The 26,923-nt window shown below is 37.8% G+C and overlaps 1 protein-coding gene and 1 non-coding gene across 4 annotated transcripts in view; both read right to left on the bottom strand.

The window, feature by feature from the left end:
* Positions 1-26,923, bottom strand: part of ZFPM2 (zinc finger protein, FOG family member 2) — a 472,819-nt gene that overhangs the window by 175,640 nt on the left and 270,256 nt on the right. The gene's annotated exons all lie outside the window — the stretch shown is intronic.
* TRNAR-UCG lies at positions 1,813-1,897 on the bottom strand. The gene has a single exon. It is a non-coding gene; the product is annotated as a tRNA-Arg (tRNA).

The following is a 26,923-nucleotide window of genomic DNA, read 5'->3' as shown; positions in this document are numbered from 1 at the left end:
TGACATACAGATAGGTTATTTAAATCAATATTTATAATCCATCCCATGATATTTCAAGTATATGACTAATACATTTGGAAATATCAAAGTATATTTGATGGTCCATGACCAAATGACAGTGTAGTAATAGATGAGAAGTGTCTAATCCACTCATTTTAAAGAATCTTCATGAGAATTTAAGATTACACCTTATTTTACTTTTTATTTTAGAGGGAGAGAGCATGAGTGTGGGGGCGGGGGAGCGGCAGAAGGAGAGAGAGAATCTTAAGCAGGCTCCATGCTCAGTGTGGTGCCTAACACAGGGTTTGACCCTGAGACCCTGGGATCATGACCTGAACCAAAATCAAGACTCGGATGCTCAACTGAGCCACCCAGGAGCTCCCCGGATTACACTTTAATTTTAAAATTTTTTTAACGTTTATTTATTTTTGAGACAGAGAGAGACAGCATGAACGGGGGAGGGTCAGAGAGAGAGGGAGACACAGAATCCGAAACAGGCTCCAGGCTCCGAGCTGTGAGCCCAGAGCCCGACACGGGGCTCGAACTCACGGACCGCGAGATCGTCCTGAGCCGAAGTCGGACGCTCGACCGACTGAGCCACCCAGGCGCCCCTACACTTTAATTTTAAAGTTAAAAATACTGAGGCTTTCTCCAGTATATGCTGAAAATCTATAAAATATAGCTTATATATTTTTTTTTAATTTTTTTTTTCAACGTTTATTTATTTTTGGGACAGAGAGAGACAGAGCATGAACGGGGGAGGGGCAGAGAGAGAGGGAGACACAGAATCGGAAACAGGCTCCAGGCTCTGAGCCATCAGCCCAGAGCCCGACGCGGGGCTCGAACTCCCGGACCGCGAGATCGTGACCTGGCTGAAGTCGGACGCCTAACCGACTGCGCCACCCAGGCGCCCCTATAGCTTATATTTTAATAATTCTATCTAAAACCCAATTATAAAATCATTTATTCATTTATTGCTGGATTTAAGCCATGTACTTCTACTTCTACCAACAGTTTACTATATACTCATTTAATTATTATTACTATGAAATAAAGTATATCAAAAATATATTTAAAATATTTCAAAAACTGAAATATTCTGCAAAATGTAGTCAAGATAAATTATGTATATACTATTTTAAGCATATACTAATTACCACACTTACTATGCTTTATTAATAGTCAAATTTTAAAAGTTGCCCTTGGGTGCCAAGCTGAGTTTGCAGGGCAAGTTACTTAACTACTGTTTCTTCATCTCTAAAATAAGTATAAGACAAGCAAGTATTTATGTCATAGGATTATTCTGAGGATTCAATGAGTTAATGTATATAATGAGCTTAAAGCGATACCAGGTATGTTACTGTATGTGAGTGTGTGGCTTATGTTTCCAACACTCCTAAAGAAATTTGTTTCCAGGGTGCCTGGCTGGCTTAGTCGGTAGAGCATGCAAACTCCTGATCTTGGGGTTGTAAGTTCAAGCCCCATGTTGGGTGTAGAGATTACTTAAAAATAAAACCTTTATAAAATTACTACTAATAAAAAAAATGTTTCCATGAAAATGCAAAATTATCAGTAAAACAAGAATTTTGGCTGGGTGGAAAAGTGATGCATTTCTCTAATATATGATTTATATCATTTCATTAAGCATTAACTATGCTAAAATTCTAGATGCTGAATTACTTTTTAATTTTTTTTTTTACATTTATTCATTTTTGAGAGACAGAGGGAGACAGTGCACAAGCGGGGGAGGGGCAGAGAGAGAAGGAGACACAGAATCCGAAGCAGGCTCCAGGCTCTGAGCTGTCAGCACAGAGCCTGACGTGGGGCTCGAACCCACGAACCGTGAGATCATGACCTGAGCCGAAGTCAGACGCTCAACCGACTGAGCCACCCAGGCACCCTTAGATGCTGAATTACTTTTTGAATTAATTTTCACAATTCCATTGTTATGTCCATTTTATATAGGTAAAAACCGAGACTCTAAAATATACAACAACTTGTTCAAATTCACATTGCTGGAAACTGCCTTAACCATGAACTGTTTTTCTATTTTTTCTCTTAGTAAATCTATAAGAAACTAAATTCTTTCCATGGTGTCAAAACAATAAGAATCTTCTTAGGAACTGTGTTAACTATCAATTCTTCATGTCCATAAAAACTAGCTTAAATGATCTTCCATGAGTCAGTGGTTAGCAGTTTCTGTTTTACATTATGCATGATTCCTAGCTGCACTTTGTATAAGCTAATTGCATGGTGCTTCGTTAATAACCTTTGGGGTTTTTTGAGCTGTGAAATTTATAGGTTTATAGTGAATTATTTCTCACATTTGCACAGTTTTGGGTCTTGAAAGTCTAGTTGAGATACTAAATACCAATATCAGGCATCAAGTGGGTGTATGAGTGGAACAGAACCGAACATAGTCTAGTTAGTGATATTAAAAATATTGAAAAACAGGCAATACTTTTAATATTTTTATTTTTATGACTGCAGGTATTTTTATAGCTATAGAAATGTTTACAGGTAAACAAACAATGACTAAAAAGTAGCCTATAAAGGTTATTTTCAATCATAAGCAGAATTCATGATGAGATCCAAGGTGTCTTTAGGCTAAAATTCACTCAACTCAGTACTGATTATACAAGAACAAATGAATAATGAATTCTCTTGGTGCCCACTGGTCAACAGACAGAGTAGAGCCTCATCATAGTACTTCACAGTGAGGTACTGATGTATACTCTGGGCAGCAAGGCAGTCCAGCCAGGCCTTTGTGTCTGATTGGTCAATTCCACTCTTCAGAACCTCTGCGTGTATCTACTTAAGGAACCTAACTGCATTGTATAGTCTTGGTGCCCTGATGGGGGTGGGGGAAAGTTTCTACTAAAAGAAATATCTCAGTCTGAGTGCAGTTAGCGTGTCCCCAGCTTAAACTGGATTGCTCACAGGTAGACTGAAAAAACAAAACAAAACAAAACAAAACACAGAGCAGTTTCACCTGCCAATGGAAGTTCAAGGTCAAATTGGGAAATCAAAAAGGAGCCTTCAGTAAAAACCATTGGGGAGAAATAGGGCAGAGGTGGAAACAAGGTGGTTGTTTTGATTCAATAGGTCTGAAACCAAAGAGTTCAGTTGTGATTCAAATATTATTTATGACAGACAGTATTTTTCTTCAGTATGAGCAGCACAATGAGGAAAAAAGAAGCAGAAACCTCAGTTCACATACTACAGACTTAACAGACAGGCAATTAACACAGTGGCTAAAAGCATGAGTTCTACAGTCAGATTGCTCAAGTTGAAATCCAACCTTTGCTACTCATCTGTGGTGTGACCTTAGTAAACTCTACTTCTCTGTGCATCAGTTTCCCCATCTGTTAAATGAGAATAATAATACCTCCTGGGGCTGATGTGATGTGAGATAAATTAATACTTATAAATCGCTGACACTGATACCTGACAAATAATAAGTGTGGATTTATAATTATGTATATTGATTTGGGGAAATGGAGAAAAATTTAAGAAATAGTTAAATGTCTATGAGAAGTCTTATGCCTATTTAATTTATTCTATCCAGACATCAACAGAATGATCAACATAGCATACTATAAATGTGTAAGAGATTTTACTATTTTGACTAATCTTACTGCTTTTAAACTACTCAATAAATTGGCTAGTGGGGAGACAACTGAACTACTAGTAGCACAAATAAAAGATTTTAACGGCAACTTAAGGTTAATTGAATAAAATCTCACCTTCTATGATAAAAAGCCCTACACACTGGTTATAAAATAATATATTCTGTTGAAATTACTCCAAATTTTCTACCTATTGTTTTTACTAGTACCTACAAGGTCTAAAAATGTGCTTCTAGGGCATCTGGGAAATAACTTGAAAAGGATCTAGACACTGAGTTCCTAATTACGCCACTCCCCTATCTTGATTCTAAATTGGGAATCCCTGAGCTAGTTCAAAATTTTTAAATAATGCAAATTTTTCTCATACCATGTGCTGGAACAAAGACTTAATGTAACTACCATAATTTAAAGTTGTTATTTCAAATTTTAAATATGTTGTCTCATTTGTCAAAGACAACCAAACCATACCCAAAGCAAAATCCTTCATAATTACAAAGTCTATGACCTTTTCTTTTGTAATTTCTATTTCATGCTAGTATGTTAGCTAGATATATTTTCAAAAATGATCTATGAATTCATTAAATTTAGGTTTAAGCTTTACCTCTAAGTGGTTGGATTACCTTGGTCAAAATAGATTACTACCCTGAGCCAGTTTCTTCATTAATAAAAGAAAAGACCAGGACTTCAGGATTCAGGGCACTTTCTGGTTCTAGAACTTCATGTACACTAAATGGAAGAAACTTGTGAACAGCCTTGTCTAGTGTTACTCAGCCTTTTAAAATCTATGCTCTCCTTTCTTTATGTCAAAAACAAATTCATGGTGTCCTTTGATATTTAGAAAATTAAATAATCACAGTGGCTATAAATATATTAATGAAATGACACACTGGTGCCCTGCCTCTAGAAGCAGACAAAAGCCCTTCAACAAATACACATACATCCAGGCATACTCTTTAATGGGGCTCCTCTCTTTACATTTGAGAATCACAAAACAATGTCACTAATTCACAGTAAGGTACATTTTCCCTAACTCAACTCTCTAAGAAAGGAAAGGTTAAACTACAAACTCAGAGTTTGTTCTGCCTTCTGACTTATGCAGAGCAAAATAACTTATTTATGGCTCTGTCTTCCATATCTTTTGAAACTGTGCACCCCCCAGGTAAGGCACGAGCTTGATCATATATTTCCATGTTGTGCTACTAGACTAACCCAAATTTCAGTTTCAAATGACCAAGACTCTAGTGTTTTTTTTTAATGTTACTATCCTTTACAGTGTTGTAGAAAGCATCCTTCCTACCATATGCATAAAATGAATATGTTGCAATCATTGTTGATAAGGGCACATCATGCAAGATACACAAACTTCCTCTTTGGCCAAAATCACACTACTCTAGAACATACAGAAGAAAGGTTAGCAGTTTTGCACTAGACCAGTTTAAGTTTCACTAAAGTAAACTCAGTGAAAATCCAGTTGATAGTAAAGTCTCAAGCATGAGAAATGGCCCTATGTCTGTTTTTATTACATAAAATTCTAAATGTGGATTAAAAATAAAATGGATAATTTTAGAAATCCCTCTCATTTAAGTGTTGTGGATAGACTACACATCTGCGAGAAAACCAAATTATCTTGTAGTTTTCCTGTCTTGAAAGCAGAGATTTGGAGAGAAAAAGAAAGGGCAGGGAGTGAAACTAATGATAAAACGAAGGGTCCAGCCGTGGGACTGGAGCACATAGAGTCCGCGTTCCAATAAGACTCAACAAACAGCTCTGATCAGAATCTAAGTGATGGGAAACAGCCTGTAGCTTCGAGATTAGCTGCTTCACACTATTTCTGAGTTAAGCCAGCACAAGTAACATCATGAATGCATAATTATAATTATGCATTAGAGTATGCATAATGATCTTAAAATCGGTAAACAAAGAAAAGGCATCAGAATTGCTCAGCTATTTTGGGTATACTATTACAGAAGACAAAATATGACTAAGATTTTAAGGAGGGGTGGCTCTTAGTGAAAGTTTTTCACATGAAATTTACAAACTTGAGAAAATAACGAATGAACCAGCATTGCTTTAAAAACCCCTTTTAGGAAATTCCACATGAACAAGTTAAAATCAAAGAAATGCAAGAGTATTTCAAAACACATGAAGCAAGCCCTTAGGAATGCTCATATTTAAAGAATCCAGGCTAAGAAACAGAAATAATAATAAGGTAACATCTTGGACTTCTGATATCGTTTAATAAAATAATGCATGTTCCTGAAATTGTTCGGAAAAATATAATGATCTGTGATTGGCTGATAAAAAACAAGTAAAATAACTAAAAGTTGTGTTGGAGATAATTTATGACATGTGGGGAATTTGGGGTTTTGGGGGGGCAAACTATTAGATTCCAAAAGTCTAACCATAAGAGGGTCTAACCTGAACATGTCCAGTTGTAATGCAAAATCATTTGCTTTGAGTTTTCCAAAATGAAGATGTAATTCCAGTTGAGGGGTACTGTCTCCTCAACCTTGAAAGGCAGTTACATCATATACTAGCCTTCTATTTTTTGGGCAAGATGATTTGATATTCTGGAACCCTAATCTTTTCTCACGGTACTATTTTTACTGCTCTCCTCTGGAAGTTAGCCAAGTTCTCCACATTCCTCTTAACAGAGCCTTAAACTGAATACCCACATCTTTTTTTAAAATTTTTTTTCAACGTTTATTCATTTTTGGGACAGAGAGAGACAGAGCATGAACGGGGGAGGGGCAGAGAGAGAGGGAGACACAGAATCGGAAACAGGCTCCAGGCTCTGAGCCATCAGCCCAGAGCCTGACGCGGGGCTCGAACTCACGGACCGCGAGATCGTGACCTGGCTGAAGTCGGACGCTTAACCGACTGCGCCACCCAGGCGCCCCATGAATACCCACATCTTAACAAGAGTGTGGGTAAGCCTAGAAATTGATGGATTCAATGGGGACCTCGTCTATACTCAGGGTCAGAAGCTCAGGATGCCTCGGGGAACATTTATTCTTCATCAATGAGACAAAACAGATGTCCACCAAAGCTACCTGGAGCTCCTTTCATCTTTTAGTTTTCTTGCCCTCCTTCCCATCAAAATTCAGAGAACCCATTCAACATTCTTTTACAAAGTCATTTTTTCACTCGTTTTTCTTGGCATCATATTTATTGTTTTCTTCAAAGTACTTATATCCTTAACAAAAATTCATTAGCTTTCGACCAATGTTTTGACACTTCAATAATAATGATCGATGCTCTCTATAATCATCTTCTCCAGTGTTCTTTTGTTTCTTCATTCCTTCCTTACTCTCCCTTTCCCTTTCTACTCCTTGCCTACCCACTCCCCCCTTTCTCTCTCTCTTTCCACCAAAACTGTGGAGTAGGGCAACATCATTACTGACCTCAGCCATCATTTGCCTGGCTGATGACTGAGAAACCGGTTGGAAATCTCAAATTAATTATGCCATTTAATTTGCATAATTTTGGTCAGCACATTAATCTTAAGTATATACAGTAGTGCACCCCTTATCCTTAAGGAATACATTCCAAGATCCCCAGTAGATGCCTGAAACTGAACCCTAGGTGTTTTTTCCTATATATACACACACTGGAAATAAAGTTGAATTTATAAATCAGGCACATTAAGAGATCAATAACTAGCTATAAAATAGAACAATTATAAACAATATACTGTAATAAAAGTAGGCTTTCTCTCAAAATATCTTATTGTATTGTAGTCACCCTTCATCATATGGGTGACAGAAGGCCCATATGATGAGATGATATGTGGGGAATGACCCAGGCATGGTGACATAGTGTTAGGCTACTACTGACCCTGTGACATTATGTCAGAAGTTGTTTCACCGGCTTGTGACCCTCAGCTGACTGTGGGTAACAAAACCACAGAAAGCAAAACCGAAGATATGGGGAACTAGTGCATATAGTTTTGACAACTGAAATAAATTTAACGCAGTAGCAGTCAAACCAACAATCAATAAGATAGGTACTGATTACCTACCATGCATGATGGCAGCCGTGAACATAGTAAAGGTCATAAAAGAGCAGTTATTTTGAAAATGTCTGCAAGTTTTTAAATTTTGTACTGTGGAGAGGAAAAGGTTCACGAATCTAGTGGAGGGGGGTAAGTATTAAAACTTCCCAAGGCAATCGGTGGCTTGACTGAAGAATTAAGAGAAGAGTAATAATTGTGAAAGTGGCTTGGTTTTGCAATGGTGATGGAGGGCGATTCTGTCAGATAAGTGGTTGATAGTACAAGCTTCACCCATGAATTTAGAAGAAGGCAAAGAAAATAACCCTCTTTAAACTTTCCACTATTTCCCCAGGAATGAAAATTATCTTCTTTATTTCAGCTTTTTGGAACATCTGTCTTTTTGACTACACCCTGGTTCACATGCTAAAAAGTTACAGACACGCAGACAATTCAAATATATAGTGACCCTGTAGAGACAGAGAGCACAGGAGACAGGAAAGTTCACAGACTTTCCAATAAAGAGCCAAGTCTCGATATATTATTAGACATTTGAAAAATTCTTCCATACTCTAACCAAATATTTATAGCTTGTTTTTCTGTCAACGATCTTGTTTTATTTTTCAGCGTCGTTGGAATGACATTATTATAGATGACCGTGCTGAAGACATTCTTTATTCAAACCAGGGAAAAATTAGTGTGAAATGATTAAATACAAGAAGTCCTAGTTATAAATGGACTCTAAAAGTTCATTGGTAAAAGGCACCATTTGGAACTCAAAATACATTTTTCACCTTCACCAGTGTTTCTCAACCCAGAAGCGGCAGCCCCTTTGGGGTCTTCAATATTTATGGGCATTTTTTTTTCCAATTTGATGTCTTCATTTTGATCTGAACACAAGAAACAAGAAAACAAATATAGTTTTACCTTGCAGGATGGCAAATCATGTCTTTTGTAGTGAAGATTTACGTATGAAATACCGTAAATAGAATATCTTAATTTCCTTAACTTAGAGTTTTTCAAATGACAGTCTGCAAATCTCTAGAAACCTTGAACCTATTGAATTGTTTTTTCTTCAAAAAGAATCTATATCTTCCTCGAACTGAGCAAAGAACTGGCATAGAACCAACACTGCAAATTACGGTAAAGTTTCAAGGTTAGATTACAAGAAGGTTATTTAGCTCTTAATCTAGCTACACATTAGGTATAAATTCCTGTGTCCAGGAATAAGGGTCATTTGTTAGAGGAAGGACAGAAAGGGAGGCAGGATATTTCCTTATCTTTCTCTGGCCCCGGGAAAAATTTTAGTATGATTTGTCTTCTTCTGCCTTCTTCCTTTGCTGTTCCTGCCTCCCAGCTTCCAAAAGCATTCTCCCCTCATCCTTGGAGTTTCTTCAGCCATATCAGCCCCTCAAACACAGGTCTTCATTTGAGGCATAGGTGTCCTACCTCACAAATTCCTCCACACTCCAAAATGATTGTTTGTGTATCCACCACCATGAAATAAACAAACACACGTACTTCCACTGGCGAAGCAGCTTTTGCAAGAAAGGCACTGACCAAACCAAAGGATGCTATGGTATGAATGATCACTACGGCACTGACAGACCTGTAATCAGTAAGCGGTGCCCGCTTTACAAAACTTTCTTCACCCTTCCTCCAAATCTGAGCAGAGTCTTTAAATCTTCCAACTTCTTGTTTGTTTGTTCGCTTTGTTTTGAAATCTCTCCAGTGTCTCTCTTGGCTAAATATTTGACACTTGCAGAATGGCAAAGGTGGAACTCTGGGCATTTTTAAGTTAATATAATAAGCAAAAGCAAGTCAGAAGCTGTCTGTAAATAATGCATAAATTCAGTGGCTGCGGTTGCCTGACATACTGACTTTTGAGATGTTGTGAGTAGGCTCACCGGTTACCAAGTTACTACCACGGAACGGGAATGAACTGTGCTCCCAAGCATTGTGTTCTTCTTGTTTCAGAGAGTAATTTCTGAAACCGCTGAACTCTGGGAGCGCTGTGTGTATCATGGCCTCACTACATAGCACTTGTCACTAATTGGCAGAAGCTGCTCCAGACAGACCTGGTCTTGGCAAACAGACTGAATGCTATTCTCTGCCCTTAGGAAATCTGTCTCTCCAGGTGAGGTTTGAGGCCATGAGAACAGCACTGTGTCCAGTTTGTTTTCCTGCTGTTTGGCCATTGGATAAATTAAGCACCTTAAATTTTAGTGTCACTGGTCCACTCTTCCAGACATTCTCAAAATAGGCACTTTTCCAACATGTTACATATATTTTTGTTTTCAATTCCTGATTGAAGGGCCACGTAGCACTTAATACAAACAAATGGCATCTCTGAGGGCTCAGTGCAAACTGGGCATGAAAGATGAGGTTGATGTCCAATTTCTCAGAGCACTGTTAGCCAGTGTTATTTGTTGGATTCAGATTTGCTCTTATAAATGGGGAACCCAGACTCATTTTCACTAAAAGTTTAAGCAAAAGATCAGACCGTCATTATTTTAACTTTTCAAGAAACCCTGTCGCCACTGGAGTTCTAATTTCAGTAAATTTCCAGAACCCTAGACCATCAGTGACATCATTTTTAATGTTTTGGTCTTCTTTACAATATTATAAGAATGAATCTTTTTCTGTTTTTAATCACAAGCCTTATCCAGCAATCAAGGCAGGTATATAATAAGCTAAGCTACTCTGTAAATCTAAACATTCCCTACAAATGGAAAAGATACAGCCTGGGCTCCCTGATTGTTACTAAGGCGACTATCTAAAATGAAAATCTGATTAACCCTTTTGCTGCCTGGAACTACCCACGTACCACGTTAGCTGACTTCCCTGCACTTATCTCTTCTTTTTCCCCCTCCAGAAATTCATAATTGCATCGCTCCACAGTAGTTATGCTCTGGTTATCCTATCTGAGAGGACGGTGATGGGTGGTAGTCCCATCTGGACAGCTGAGTGGGGTGGCCGCCTCATCATGAGGAAACAGACATTGAATAAGAGGGCACGTGATTTCCTGCTTATTTAAGGCATCAGTTTGATGAAATCCTTGACAACATTAAAGGATTCCCATTCAATAAACAGCAGACTACTACTGTATTTTCCTTTCACTCGGGAAATAATGTGACAGCAAAAGCTGTATGTTTCACAAACATATTTTTCCTCAACTATTTTTGAATGACATTAGCAACTGTTAGCATTTGCTAGGAAGAATAATATTTCAAAGCATTATACAGAATTTTAGCCAAGAACAAATATCTGTCAGGCAGTCTCTATTCTCTTGGTACAACAAAAAAAGGGGAGTTCACCAGCAAGGGGGAGGGGAGTAAGAACACATAATTTTTTCCATGTAATTTGGACAACAGGAGGCTGTGCACTAGAAATTCACTAATAGATTTTGAACACTCAATCATGTAATCAAATTACATGAAAATGTCTGTACCGTTCAAAGTGTATTGTTGGCATTCAAGGTTCTTTGTAAACACCCACTCTCCACTGCTTCCGTGTTGCTCCCCTTTCAAACCTTTCTGGAAGGATGTCTTGATAGTTTTCACCTCGGCTCTCTACTGGAGGCAAAATGGCCCATTTGTTATTCTCTACACATGGCTCGATTTATTCCTTCATCTTCCAGGTAGGCCATTCCCTCCATCCTGAATTCCCTGCCTGCTCCTCTCTACCAATTCATCCCTATCACTTCCTTCAGACCTTGTTTAGCTCTCACTGCCCCGAGGAAGCATTTCCCAATTAACCTCCGTCCCTCAGCTCAGCCTCCTCTGTCCCCTCAGAATATAATTGTACTATGCCATTTTGTACTTGTTGATACATTGCTTGTAATTGTTTTTTTTTTTTTATTATTGTGTCCCTGTCATTACGTTTGCTTCTATTTCATTTGGTTACATTCTTTTCCATCACCTCTGCTCTCCTTCTTCAAACAGTCCTCTGATTTTTGGCATTTCGATAACACCAATATACTCCAGCTACAGTTCATCAATAGCTACTCTATGACTGATTAAAAATAGTGCTCATAAATCACTTTGGCTGCCTATAATTTTAGTTCTTCATACTGTATTTAGTAAAATAACAATGCCACTACTAGCAAAGGGGTTTCGAACTGTACCTTTAGCTCCCAGCCAATCTCCACATCCCAGTCTTCGTTAAGCATATTTCCCTCTGGATATTTGCATTTTTTTCTTACTATCACATCACAACCAACACATTTAAAATAAAACTCAGCTTCAGGGGCGCTTGGGTGGCTCAGTTGGTTAAGTGTCCAACTTTGGCTTGGGTCATGATCTCCCAGTTCATGGGTTTAAGCCCCATGTCAGGCTCTGTGCTAACGGCTCAGAGCCTGGAGCCTGCTTCAGATTCTGTCTCATTCTCTCTCTGCCCCTCTCCCATTTGTGCTCTGTCTCTCTCAAAAATAAATAAACATTAAAAAAATTCTTTTAAATAATAAGATAAAATTCAGCTTCTGTAAAAACTCAACTTTCCATTTATGTTGATCTATTTCTATCAAAGACACCAAGTTTAAAAACCTGTATATTTATCTAGCTTTTCTTACATACACACACACACACACACACACACACTCACCTTTACATATGATATTGTGTAGGAAGAACTAGAAAAGCTTTTGATACGTTAACAAATTATTCTTTTGGTTGGGAGTTCACAGAAAGTACACAGTGCACCCTCCTTGTGTGGATTAATCCCTGAAGTCAACATGATCAACATGTAAAAGAACATGTGACATGCAACAGTAACCAATAAATTTGATTGTTAAGGATATCAAATTAACTACATATTTAAAAGATATCAACTACATGTAACTAAAAAGATGTTTAAAATCTACTTTAGATGTTGAGATCGAAAGCAGTAGGGCTCGCTACCAATTCAGGCAGATAAAAGAGAGTGAACGTGGAGCCTTGCTTACTCGGCCAAGACTTTGAGGGTAGAGCAGACTTTAGGGTATCAGTTACTTAGTGGAAGGTGATCAGCTTAGTGAGATGATAAAGAAGGCTAGCTATCTGGTGCCACAAATCAGTGATTTTGGATAAAAACATTTAACTCTTTGGAGTGAACAGTTTCCGTCTCCATGAATAGAATGAAATAATGGTTCTCAAAGGTCACTTCCTCGCGTAGCATTTGCTGAATCAAACGGAACTCATGATTTGGGAGAATGAAAGGTGTTAATGCACGAGAGACAAAGTGAGAGAAGCTGCTCTTCTGAGACACCAGGATCCTTCTGTGTCCCCTTCCTCTCTTCTCAGATCCTTCATTTCATCAGATGGGCTTTAATACATTTTCAAGTACCTTCTCACCTGGAGGCATCTGTATCTCATCAGTAAACCAAGTTTTAAGTTTAAAAGATAAAATCTGCATCAGAGAATTCCAGGTATCAATCAATGGGAGAAATGGACAACCATATGAAAGAAACTGGTTTTGCCACTTTACCAGTTTTTTTTGGGGGGGGGGGATTTATTTATTTGGATTAAAATTTACTTACTTTTCTTTCAAATATTTATTTCAATTCTAGCATAATATTGTTTCAGGAGAATTCTGAGATTCATCATTTACATATAACACTGGGTGCTCTCATCACAAGTGCCCTCCTTGATACCCATCCCCCATCTAGCCCATCCCCCACCCATCTCCCCTGCAGCAACCCTCAGTTTGTTCTCTAGAGTTAGGAGTCTCTTATGGTTGCCTCCTCCTCTCTTTTTTCCCTTCCCCTATGCTCATCCATTTCCTTTCTCTAAAACCACACAATTAGGGTGCTCCTACTTGTAAGTCAACCCTGTAAATCTATAGAAGGGACAGCTGAGAAAGAGAGAGGGTCAAGCAGTATGAAAAGATCTGAGGAACCTATGTGGAAATCTTAAAATTAAAGAGGGAAAAACCGTGTCAGCTTTATCAGAAAGTTCATATAGTGTTACAAAGAGGAGTGCCTTATTCAACCCAAGAACAGTATAACTGAGGATAATTAGCAGGGGGATACATGTCAATTAAAGACAAGGCTTCCTTTCTTCTAATCACCAAACCCAAGCAAATCAAACAAACTGTGGGAAGAACTGTGAGCAGGCTATCGGAAATAGTGCTTCCTTTAATCGGAAACGTGATCAGTTAAGTCGTTTCTCAAAGCTTTGGTTTTATTATTTGGAAAATAAGGGTTGGAATAAGTTTCTTCAAGTTATCACATTCTGTAATTCCGTAATATTAAGCCAAAGTGGGAATGTTACCAAAGGATGATGTATAATTTTCCACAAGGGAGACAGAAAATACAGCCAGTAATAATTTATTGTTAACTTAATGACAAGAATGGTCAGTGTTTCTTGAGTGCTTACTAACTATGCCAGATTTTGTGCTTTGTACTTCACATACACAAACTCTTTTAAAATTTGGAAAATTTGGATTATGCCATATTAATATTATGACATATTAATATCTCCACTCACAAGATCAAATAGAGCACAGAGAAAGGTAAAGTAAGTGGCCCAGAACCACAAGCTCCCTGGTGACAGAGTCCAGATTTAAGACCAGGCTTTTGACTCTAGCGCCTGATCTCTCAATCGACATACGATACCAACTCAAATTAAAATATCTAAGATTCAAAAAATACATATACACAAGAAGAATGGGTAAAACATATAATCAGGCCTATGAAGTAGAAAATGAAATCAATATAATGAAACATTATATCTTCTTTGGGAGGCGGAGAGATAATATTTAAGAGCAGATGAGAAAAAGACAGATAAATACTTGCTTCATCTTGGTTTCCACACACACATGCACACACACCAACCATTTTTTTTTGTTTATTTTTTGTTGTCTGTCTCTGGTTTATTTACTTAGAATATAAATAATATGTGAGAGGGAAAAGAAGTCACCTAATGGGAAAAAGAACAGTACTTTTTGAGAGTACTTGAGAGAGTACTTAGAAAAATTATTACTGTTTACAATCAAAGGGCCAAGTCACTTATACATAAGGTAATTTGAGAAGACATCAAAACTTGGTGTAGACCCCAACCGTCATGATTCAGAGATGCACAGAGGACCAAGAAAGAGCTCACATGCAGAACATAACCTTGAATCTGAAACTGTGCTGGACAGTCAAGAAAAATGACTGAAGAATATTTAAGTGACTTATACCAAATGGACTTATATATTTTTGAAGAGGTAGTGCATTAAAGACAAGTGTAGTATTACACTGGACAAGTCTCAACAAATCAATATAATTTTGTCACCCCATTTTCTCCTATGAAAATGAGAAACCAACCAGGCTGATACGACAAATCTTTATTCTCGTTAGATTAAACTACCATTTCACATGAAATACTCGAAAAGTCCTAAAAGATACTAACATACATGTTCTCCAAATCAACACAGAAATTAATTACAAGGGATTTTCAAAGAATAGTTACTTATGGCTCAACAGCAGCATTTAAGAATCTACAACTGCCAGTCCTCTGGGATTATTTATCAATTATATTAATGATAGGGATGAAAGAGTAGATCAGTTGCTAATTTAATTTGCTGGGAATATTAACTTGGGCAAAATTACTATCTTCAGATATAAGTCATATTTATTAAATGTCCACTCAATTTCAAATATTACAGAAGGTAAACAAATGTATTATTTTCCCTTTGGAGGAAATATCTCTTGAGGTAAATTATTAATCACACTTTTGGTGATAAAACTGGGATTCAGAAATGTATTGACTCCTCTGTGGTCAACAACTGAAAGAGTAGTGAAGTCAGGATTTGAACCTGGGTCAGATTTTTTCACTATTTCAGCTGTCTTGCAATGGCATTGGTATCTGAAAAACCCAAATAGAGATTCTGAGAATTGTTAATGTTTTAAGCAAAATGACTATGCAAACTATAGCTTTACACAGGAGTCCTTTCAAAGGAATTTACTCAAGAATGAGAAAAGGAATGAAAATGAACATTTCTTGAACTCCCAAACACTACGCTAAAATCTTTTTAGGGGACGTTGGCTGACTCAGTTGGAAGAGCAGGAGACTCTTGATCTCAGGGTCATGAGTTTGAGCCCCACATGGGGTGTAGAGATGACTTAAACTTTCAAGTTTAAACTTAAACTTAAGTTTAAGAGATGACTTAAACTTTTCAAAAAGTAAAACAAAAATCTTTTTAAGATGTTATTTCACTCATTCATACTTTCAACAAATATTTATTGGGTGTGTTCTAGGTGCTGCTGAAATTGTGAAATAGAAGAGATACCTGTCCTCCTAGAATTCACTCTCTTGATAGGGACACAAAAGAATAAACACATCAATGGTAAATAACTATAACTGTAGGCAGAGCAAAGATAAAAAGAGACAACGATAGAGATTTTCTTGTTTGTTTTGGTTTGTATTTTATTCTAGAGAAGGTCCTGCTACAGAGAGGGCATCTGAGTATTTCACTGATTCTGTGTCACTAAGTGTGCCATGGGAAGATTCAGAGCTGAAATGTCCAAGGCAGAGGGAATAGCGAATGCAGAGACATCAATATGTTGGAATTCAGCATGTTCTGTAAAGGCAAGAAGGCCCACACAGCCATGGGGGAGTCAACAAGACAGACAATGGAACGAGATGACCTAGGAAAAAGCCAGATTACGTAGGGCTTTGCTAGCCATGCTAACGGGTTCAGATTTCACCTCAAGTGTGCACGGTTTGGGGAATACCATGCTGTGATTTATATGTGAAAAGAGTATTCTGAGTGTCACCTGAAGAACAGTCTCTAGGGGACACGAATGGAAGGAAATCGTTACGAGGCTGCTATGACACCTGGTGAGAGATGATGACGGCCCCAATCAGTATGCTCTCTGGGGAGGTGGGAGAAGGTGATCAGATTTTGAAAGTGACCTTCACTGGCTTGCTGAATATAAAGTCAGTACAGAAAAGAGAAGAATCAACGATAAATCCTAAGTTTGGGGTCTTAACAACTAGGTGAATAGTAGGGGCATTTATCAAAAGACTCAGAGAAGAGTGATTTTAGGGTTTATCATTTGGAGTTCTGATCTATACATGTTTATTGTGATACAGAGATGTCAAGTAGGCAGTTAGAAATAGGAGTCTGGAACTCAGAGGAGAGGTTGGGGCTGAGATTTTAATTTGGCAATCATTAGTTTATTTCTGGCAGTTAAAGCCCTAGGGCAGGAGATCATCAAAAGAGTAGAACCTCAAGACTGAGCCCTGGTATTTGCCAGCATTTACAGGTTAATATGTCAGCCAGGGAAACTGAGAAAGTACATCCTGTAAGGTGAAAAGAACAGAACACCCTGTCATGGAAATAAAGCTAGAAAACTATTTTGTGCAGAGGGAGTAATAGGCTGGGCAAAACATGACTCACTGAAGCCTTTACAGCCAAGCAAGATAAGAATTGGAATTCCACGACCCACTTTTATTTTTTTAAACAGATGAGGAAACTGAAGTTGAGAAAGATCAATTAACTTTACGACTGTCACACTGCTAATGAGTGATACAGCTAGGGTCCACACCAGCACAGTCTAATACAAAAGATCACGATTTCCATATTTTCAAAGAGTTTCTGGATATTTAAATATAGAGATGAGAGCTATTACAGAACCATGCGACATGAAAATTTTAGTAAGACTAAACATGCACAAATGGAGCCACGCTCATCAATTAGAAAAAGAAAACACCTAACAATTAAGAGCCACGCTTTGGTGGGGAAAACATATATATTCATTCACAAAGATACTTGTCCTTAACCGCCCTTACTCTGTATTGCTAATTTGGTAGAACCATTTGTCACTGTACATTAATATCTTTGATATAAGTTTTTATTCTGCCCCCAGACTAAGTCAATTGGTATGTTATAAAGATCTGTACAATCATATATCATAATAACTCAGTGACAAAACATTTGCACATCCCTAGGTGATATCAGCAAGAAGCCATGTAATTTTACATTTGTACACCATTGCTGTAAAATGCTCTATGCCAAGTCTTATTTTACGTCAGATAACCAAAGCTGAAGCACCTTTTGGTATGGCATCCCTTTGCAGTTGCCTAACACCACAAAATTTGGGTCAGCAAAGAGCTACCACGTGGGGAGAGGATGCATACTACTCTATGATGCAAAAATCATGAAATGTATCACAGTAATTCTCTGTGTATCACAGTACATTTATTAGTCTATCAAAGTTTAGTTTGTCATTTAGACTAAACTAAAGCTTATTGAAAATAATTTATCAGTAAGCTGTCTAGAGTCCAGTCTCTCGACTGGGGAGGATATCACATAATGTGACTTGATTTTAAAGGTATTTTTAATCTGTGGACTTTATGCAACCAATGACAACGGTGATGAGAAAGCCATGAACACCTCTAAACTTCTGTGGTTCGAATGTGTCACTTCCCAAATAATTTTTTATCAAAATTTAGCCTAGAATATACTATGTAAAATGCTCAGTGCTAGTGCATACAAATGCCATGTCTGTGGCCAAAATTAGCAGAAGTCAAATATGTCACAAGCAGACAAATGCATAATAAATACAAATTCACTTATGTACAATGCACACATGTACATCATACACATGAGGTATTTTGGGTACTAATTCACTTTGAAAGTATGCAATAATGGGGCATCTGGGTGGCTCAGTCAGTCGGGCATGTGAATCTTGATTTCATGAGATCAAGCCCTGCATCAGGCTATGCACTGGGCATGAACCCTGCTTGAGATGCTCTATCTTTCTCTCCCTCTGCCCCTACCCCACTCATGTGCATGTTCTCTCTCTCTCTCTCTCTGAAGAAGAAGAAGAAGAAGAAGAAGAAGAAGAAGAAGAAGAAAAAGACAGACAGAAAGAAAGAAAGAAAAGAAAGAAAAGAAAGAAAAAGCAAAAATGAAAATAAATAAAAATATGCAAAGGTAATAAAATCTTTATCAGACTATGAATCTGATGAATCTTAATTTTAGAATCTTGAAATTTACCTGGGCCAGGTTTAAGTTAACACAGGATTCTCCTCTAGAGTAGGTCAGGTAGGAAATATATGCTATAGCAACTAATATTATTAGGGTTTATTTACCCAAAGTTGAATATTTCCAGTAACCAAAGAGACAAACTCACCAATGTACAAGGAAGCACATCCCATATTTATACTGATCATAATCTACCCTCCTATAATTTGCTTCCACAGAATAAAATCAACATTTTTTCTGCATGAGAGGTGTTCAGATTGGGAAGGCAGTCTATATTGTCTCCAATTATAGTAGACACATGTGAAATTGCCCACAATCTCTACCTTTCTGAGAACTGCTTCTCCTTTACCTTCTAGTCCTGGTCCAGGGATGGGTACTTTTCCTGTCCTAGTACAGTAAGTCCCTTCTATGGTGTTTTCAGTGATAGAAATGGAAGAGTCAAAGGCATATATCACGTTGGTGGGTACAACCGTGAGCTGTCAAGGACAGAGGTTTCTCCCCACTGAAGGAGTGGCTGGAAGTGAAAGAAAGGAAAGTGGAGCAGAGTAGGAGAAATCAGGAGCCATCACAAACGTTGAAGGTGTCCTGCTGGTTTTTGAGAATCGTTGGTACTAAAAAAATCTTGAAGCCCAGTGAATTCGTCCCCTTGGGTTCCATAAGACATTCCACAGCTGTGATAATAAACTTTCTCTATTCTTTAAGTTGGTTCAACTGCCTCCTCATTGCTTCCAGCCAAGGGTCTTTAGTACATTCTAATTTACTTCAACAATGCTCATATAAAAGAGAGCAGCCCAGGTCTAAAATCCAGGCACCATCATCAACAGTGTGACTTTCTACAAAGCCTCAGCATTCTCTGTGCCTACTCATCCCAACATTCTATTTCCTACGTAGAGGAAGCATAGTGGGGACAGAAGTCAGGGCAAGAGAGCTACATCCGAACACAGGTTATGCCATCATCTGTACTTTCAGATGTATTTCTCTAGGTTAGAACTGAAGAGTAAGCGAAAGTGAAGGCATAAGAGCAGGGGGTGTGGGGGTGGAAGAATAAGGAGGACAGGGCAGAGGGAGTTGGAAAATAAACAATTTTGCCACGATTACACCTAAGGTTGGCCATGAACAGACATGTCCAAATCCAGTTAATTAGGGGGACAAGCCCAGGGAACAGGTGATTAATTCTCTTGAGTGCCCTCATAGACTTTCCCAAGCAATAATGGAACTAGTAGCTGCCATCTGTGGGCCCTACCACATGCCAGCTACTGGGCTCAGCGTTTTCATATGTTATCTTGTTAATTCCTTGGCTTAGATGTCTTTTGGGTTCGTTCTGAGGAATAAAGCGACTGCTGGCTATTCCCCAGAGCCTTGCAGTATAGAGCATGGCTTTAGGTGGTGACTGAGAGAAATGATTCTTTGCCGGCTGCCAAGCACAAGTTCAGGGGAATGACCATGAGCAAGAGGGAGGAGGAAGACGTCTCACCCATGGAAACCAGGGGATTTCGTCACTGAACTCTGCTGGACTGCAAGGAGACAATTAGAGCCGATCCTGAATGACGATCTACTACTTAGCACAAAATAAACTACAAGAACAAAATACACTATTCTCATTTCAAAATATCCGTAGTGAATATTAAAAGGTGTTATTTTCTCAGAAAAGCTGACAAAATACTGCAACAGTCGTGCTAAAGTCTGAAGGATTTAGTCACTAATAAATATTCGTGAACCTATCATATCGTTACTACTTATAAGCAAGTTTCTCTTCTTGAATGAAGGTTATCACGACAAAAACCTTAGATACACATGATAGATAAACCATGATAAATCAACACAACATACTCTTATTCAACAAAAATAGTGACAAATGAGGTGTAAAGATGATTTAATATTTCAAACATATCAAAAATGAGTAATTGTTCCCTCTAGCAACTATAAAACATTTTAAGTTAAATTAAAAAAATGGAAGAGTGAAATAAAAAATAAATTGGTAAATTCAAGGGAATGAATAAAACACGTAAAAAAATACAACAGAGGGAACATTTTGGCCACTATTTGTCATACTCATCTGTTGAAAAAAAACGAAATCTTTCTTTTTGACTTTTTTAGTAGAAACCTGGTGTTTTAAATCATCTCTTTTTGTATGTGTGCAGTTTTTTTTTTCACTTTTAAAAAATCTCTCCCCCGGTCTATAAACTTGAAGAAAGCAAAATGAAACGATTTACAATAATTTCAGAGTATGTTTTATTCCAAAATCCACCATTTATAGACAAACTATGGCCTCAAAATACTAAACTCAACGTTGTCAGTGCAAAGCTTTTGAGTGTATTTTTTATGATCAAGTACAACTTTGTGTTTTAGGAACATCTGTCTGCACACTATAGACTAAAATCAACAGGAATATACTATCTTAAATACTTGAGCAAAACTCAGTAAAAGATACAGTAGGCAAACATTGTGGTCGGCTCAGCAGTGATTACCAACTCATGCTCCAAATTCACTATAAAATGAAAATCAATATTTCCACAAGTTCCTGCAACATAAAAGATAACCTTCATTGATTTTTCTAGACTTAGGCCTCTCTGATAAAATCTAATATAAATTTTCAACCATGAGGATTTGGATCAGAGCAGGGGTGATAAGTCCTGCACATCTCTTAAGAGGTGGAGAATTTTTTTTTTTTAAAGTGCACGTTCATACTATTTATAATTTGCCCTGTGCAAGTGAAAGCCTTTTCCACCCGTGCTATCAGGAATCTCTTCTAATTTTTATTACTGTGAGGCTAAAGCCTGTTCCAGATAATTTGGAAATTTCAGGGGAGTTGTGATAGGGCTGATGGTGCAGCCCTAGCTGACTTGAGAAAGGAGCTAACCGGTAATAGCCTCCATGGCCGTGCTGATTAAATGTTGCCATAGATGAAAGGCCTGCCATTGCTGCAATAAATTAACCAATCACACAAATCCCAAGTCAGTGCTAATCCTTCCTTGATACTCTGATCCTCTGATCAGCTCAAGGAGGTAAAGAAACTGGCTTGTGACGCTTGGTGCTCTAACCCCTGGATTTCATGTACACAACGAGCTAATGATATCTTGCTGACCAGTTCAATGGGATGAACTCCTCTCACAACCCTTAGGGAACACCACGGCCTTCTTAAAAAAAAAAGAAAAAAAGAAAAAGAAAAAAAAGGAAAAAAAGAAAAGAACAGAAAAAGAAAAAGAAAAGAAAGGAAGAAAAAAAAAAGAAAAACTGACAAGCAGATAGGAGGCTTTGTGCTTTACCAGGAAACTGCAAGGAAACTCTCCAGCACTTGTTAACTAAAATAATCAGGAAGCCAGGACCAAAGTATGATATGTTTTGTATCATTTAGGTGTGGATAATGAATCGCAAAAGGACAAGGATCAAATAGAAGTGGGAATACTAAAGAAAGCCAACCGGAGAGAGTGGCATTTCAAGAGAGCAATGTGGCCTTTTTAATTTTTTATTCTGTGTTTGGTTCAATTTTGAAGTAGCTCTCTGTTGAGTATTTTGAAAAAAAATTTTTTTTTTTTTTTGGTAGATGCACATTTTGGACTTCTGCAGATTCTGTTAGAGACGCGGTGATCCATAGCGCTCTGCTGGTGTGATTAGAATCTGATTTAGGAATAGACTCATTTAATCAATTAGCAAAAGGTCTGGCCACATGCAGTGCCTTCCTGTTAATTATGTGAATGCTGCGGCTGCAACACGGTTCGTGGAATTGAGTCTGTGCAGGATGCATTGGTGGCATTCATAATTGGGGAAAGTTTTTTGTATATAGTAATTGGTTGCTAGAAGTAAGAAGGCTCTAGGGTTTTCTTCAGGGTTTCACACATAAAGAGTTTTTGAAAAGACTTCATTATCTTTCTTGGTCAGTCCCAAGAAATGAAAACCAATTCTTTTATAAGACAGATGTAGGGACAAGGAGGCAAATGTAGAAAAATCAGTGTTTTGGAAAGAAAACTAGTTTATTTCATATGAGAAGCTGGAAGGTGAGGGCTGATAGTTTGTATACTGGATGATTTTATTTTTGAAGGGAGATGAGGGAAGAATTGATAGTTTTCCCAAAAGTTCTTCTACCTGGTCCATAAAATTCAATCACATTTAAGCAACTTGATGGAGCACAGCTAAGAGACCTCGATTATAACTTGGCAAGTGGATATTCTAAGTTGAAAATTTGCTCACTGTGATAGATCAAAAGCCCTTGATAAAAATAACAGCGATCATTCAGATCCATGTTCTCTCTTTCTAAAACTTCCCTGGCTTTTACCTATCTTATCATTCAGACTCCTTTTTATTTACATGATGATCCTCATGTACGGGTAGTACAGCTTTGTCAAGTGACCTTCCCAAAGGCAGTACTTCCCACTGCTGGACTCAGAGCGAGCGAGTCTGGTTGTAAGGAGCAGATCTCATGGGAATTAATTAGTCAGAACACGAAAACACAGCTTACTCCCTGCAAGGCATTCTGGGCCAACATTGCAGAATAACACAGCCATTTCTGACCAAATAGAAGAAGGAAAAAAAAAAAAAAAAAGGTCTTTTTCCCCCCCAAGAACAACAGATGTTATAACAGTCCAGAGAGGTACTAAAGTAAGTTTTATGCGGCAGAACAACAGGGCTGGAAAGAACTTAAATAATGATCCTCTGTAGAAATTAATCCTTTGGAGTTCTCATTTGATGTCTCACACCTGCAATATCTATTCAAATTTAATATTTATCCTCATTAATAGTCTTATATAATGTGCAGCAGTACTATTAGGAATTTGATTCACTATCATTCCCAAATGAAAGACACTATTCATGGGAAAAATTAAATAGAAGACCATTTAAAGCATGCGGTAGTATATAGAGATTTTCTTCCTAACTTAGAAGAATTCAAATATATTATGCTACTTTTTATTATTAAATTAAGATGGGTTGATACCACCATCATTATCATTAGAATATTTATCTGTGTTAAATAGCAGGAAAAACAAGAAAGAGATTGGAAATGACAAACTTAAAGAAAAACAAAAATTTTCTCTGCATTCTTCCAGCGTTGTACTTAATAAACAGCTGTGTTTTTATCCGGTGCTAATGAGGATGTACATGGTATGTTTATGAGAAAATCAAAGGTGAGATGTTTAAGTCTGTTCTCTTCCTGTCATTAACACACATACATAAAGCCTTATAAATGAAAAAAGTATTTGAAACTTGTCATTTCTATACCCAGTTTTAAAAAAGTAAAATTGTGTCGCCATTTGCTATTACTTTCACCCAAATTATCTCAATTTCCAAGGTGATTAGACATATACACGGAAAACAAGACAGCATTTTCAAAACTGACCACGTCAATTCCTGCCAATCCAAAGGTTCCTTCTTGATTTTCAGAGATGTTAAACAGAGCCCAGGCATAACAGAGCCCTAACGTTCAACTTAAGCTAAAAATTCTGCGTCTATTAATGCCCCTTTCCCACAGATGCCAGGACAGAGCTTCATATATACTGGATAATGGTAAGGATGCAGCTACGACACCATATTTGGAAATCACAAATATGTGAACTGAAAGAGAGATATTTAAATGTACAGTCAGAATTCTACTTTCCAAAGAACAATAGCTTTAACTAAACTTCTGGAGTAAAGAAATAAGAAGCAATGGACTGAGTATAGTATGTCTGTCCCTTTCCTGGGTGTCATAAATGAAAATCACCACAGATACTATCTTACTTGATTGAGGTTTTAGAGGTAAAAAGCCTCAGGACTTCTCCCCCCCACCCCCCCACCCCCCATCCTGAGGCTTTATTTAGTCAGGAATCTCATAATCACACCCACAAAAAAAGAAGACCAAGATCTGATACACGGAGATCTTCCCCTCTGGCATGAGTTACTTTATATGATGATTAGAGGATAGTTAGAGTCTCATAGAAAGGAAATGATTTAACTACCATGGGCTCTTTTTTCAACACTGCTATGCAGAAGCAGCTTTGGATTCCAAATTAGACTAAGAAACTTCCAGAAGCTTTAGGTAAACTGGCAAAGGTTTTCACAAGAAAAGAATACGCTCTTTCCCTAGGTAGAGTGCACCAGAATAGTTACGGAGAGTGCAAATCTCTTTATAACGGGGATGGTGCTCATAAGAAAGCTGTAACCATTATAAATGGGGTTCTTTGCTTTTCTTTCTTTCCCTTTCTTTCTTTCTTTCTTTCTTTCTTTCTTTCTTTTCTTTCTCTCTCTCTTTAAGAAAATGCAGAGTGAAGGAAAAAGAGAAGAATAAAACCCTTACTCTTTCTCTGACTTTTGTTTTCTTTCTTCTCTTGGTGATTTCTCTTCATTCACTTTTACTTTTTATTAATCCGACTAGACAAGGCATGTAACTATCAGGGATCTAAACACGTTTTCACTCATCCAGTTTACAACCTGCTCTTCTGTTCTGACACGGATACCACTGTTTGCCATAAGCGTTTAATGAGTACATAGAATTACTGTCTACTAAATAACTAAATGCTTCACCCATTTCAGTCAATTTTATGGCACAACTTGTCACTGTTCTTTTTGTTTTTTGTTTTCCTTCAAACAAAAATAAGACATCAGCTAATTTTGCATACTTTGCTTCTCTCTCAATTCAGGTCATTTGAAAATACACATAGATTCTGGATGATACTGGAAACCAATTACAGGATATTAGCAAGCATTATATAGTTCTCTTTTGAGATTTAATCATGAGGAATACACAGATTAAAGAGATGTACAACGAAGTTATGTGCGCACTCGATGGCTAAAGCCAATAAAAGAGACAGTCTTGGTCTTGACATGGATTTAAAACTGCTGGCAAAAGAAAAAAAAAAGTCACCATATTTAATTGTTCTCTAGTCAATCATCACTGAATAGAAACTAAAATCCTGGGTGCCAGTGTGGCTCAGTTGGTTAGGTGTCCGAATCCTGCTCTTGGTTTAGGCTCAGTTCATGATCTCACGAACCATGAGATTGAACCCCACGGTAGGCTCTGTGTTGACAGTGCAGAGTCAGCTTGGGATTCTCTCTTTCTCCCCCTCTCTCTGTGCCTCCTCTGCTGGCACTCTCTTGCTCTCTCAAAATAAATAAAACTAAATAAACTTAAAAAGAAAAGAAAACCCAAATTTCTTGGCTTGGCATAGAAAGTTTCCCATTATCTGGACATTAATCCTTCTTTTTACTCATTATTGGCCCCAAACACTTGTTTGTTTCATGCCTTCCTGCCTTTGTCTATGTTCTTGCTTTTTCCTGGAATTTACATTATCAACTTATTTGTGAAGTAAATTAATCCTCCAAACATTTTTCTGAAAATCATCCTCTAGAAGCCTTCCTTGGGCACTTGAGAAAGTTAAATGTTTCATTTTCATACTTACCCTTAGCAGATAATTTCTGTTTAATGGCTGGCCAGCATCTGGTCCAGCTCCTTTTGATAACAGCTCTCTGTGTCTTCTTGGGTAATTCCTCCATTGGACATACATGTTGGGATATTAATGCCAAGTGGCAGAGATGTGGCCCAGGCTAGACTGATAGGGCACTCTTTTCCTGGATCTAAATCTTGAACAAAGAAAGAAAAATACCAAAACCTGTTGGAGCTCATTCTTGCCTACCAAAGTTCCTTGACAAGACTGTACAATGGTTCCTACTATGAGACACCTCCCATCCTCAAAGTGCCCTGATTCCTATCCTTTTCTAAATCTGGTTCTCTGAGCTCCTAGTGATTCTGCAAAGCCCCATATATTCCCCATAAATTGTGCTTCTCAGTTAGCCAGAGATTGTTTCTAGTACTTATTTTCTTTGAAAGAAGAAATAAAAAATTCTTGTATATGCCTCTATCAGGAATCATCTTACTATATTATACTCATATTTCTACATATCTGGTTCCCTTAATTAGACTGAGTTGCTTGAGGGGAGAGACTAAATCAAAATCATTTGTGGGACTGGAGAGTCCCTTGCACAGTGACTGGCTCATGGCAGGGAATCAAAATGTGTTCACTGAATCAATGAAAGACTTAATGAGTGAATCATGATTCACACAAACTAATGAGGGCCATTATTAGAATTAAACTATAGGGAGGTATATAAACATTAAAGTGACTAAGAACTTTTAAGTCAGACATGAGTTCAAATCCAGGATTTGTACTTTTGTACTGAATGCTTAATGGAAGAACTAGATCAGCTTCACAGAGTTATAGAAATACACAACAACCAGGGGCGCCTGGGTGGCTCGGTTGGTTAAGCGGCCAACTTCAGCTCGGGTCATGATCTCGCGGCTCGTGAGTTCAAGTCCCGTGTCAGGCTCTGTGCCGACAGCTCGGAGCCTGGAGCCTGCTTCGGATCTGTGTTTCCCTCTCCC

Source organism: Prionailurus bengalensis, chromosome F2, assembly GCF_016509475.1.
Source record: "Prionailurus bengalensis isolate Pbe53 chromosome F2, Fcat_Pben_1.1_paternal_pri, whole genome shotgun sequence".
Lineage (NCBI taxonomy): Eukaryota > Metazoa > Chordata > Mammalia > Carnivora > Felidae > Prionailurus > Prionailurus bengalensis.
Note: the sequence above shows the minus strand (reverse complement) of the source record. Positions and strands in the feature narration are given on the sequence as shown.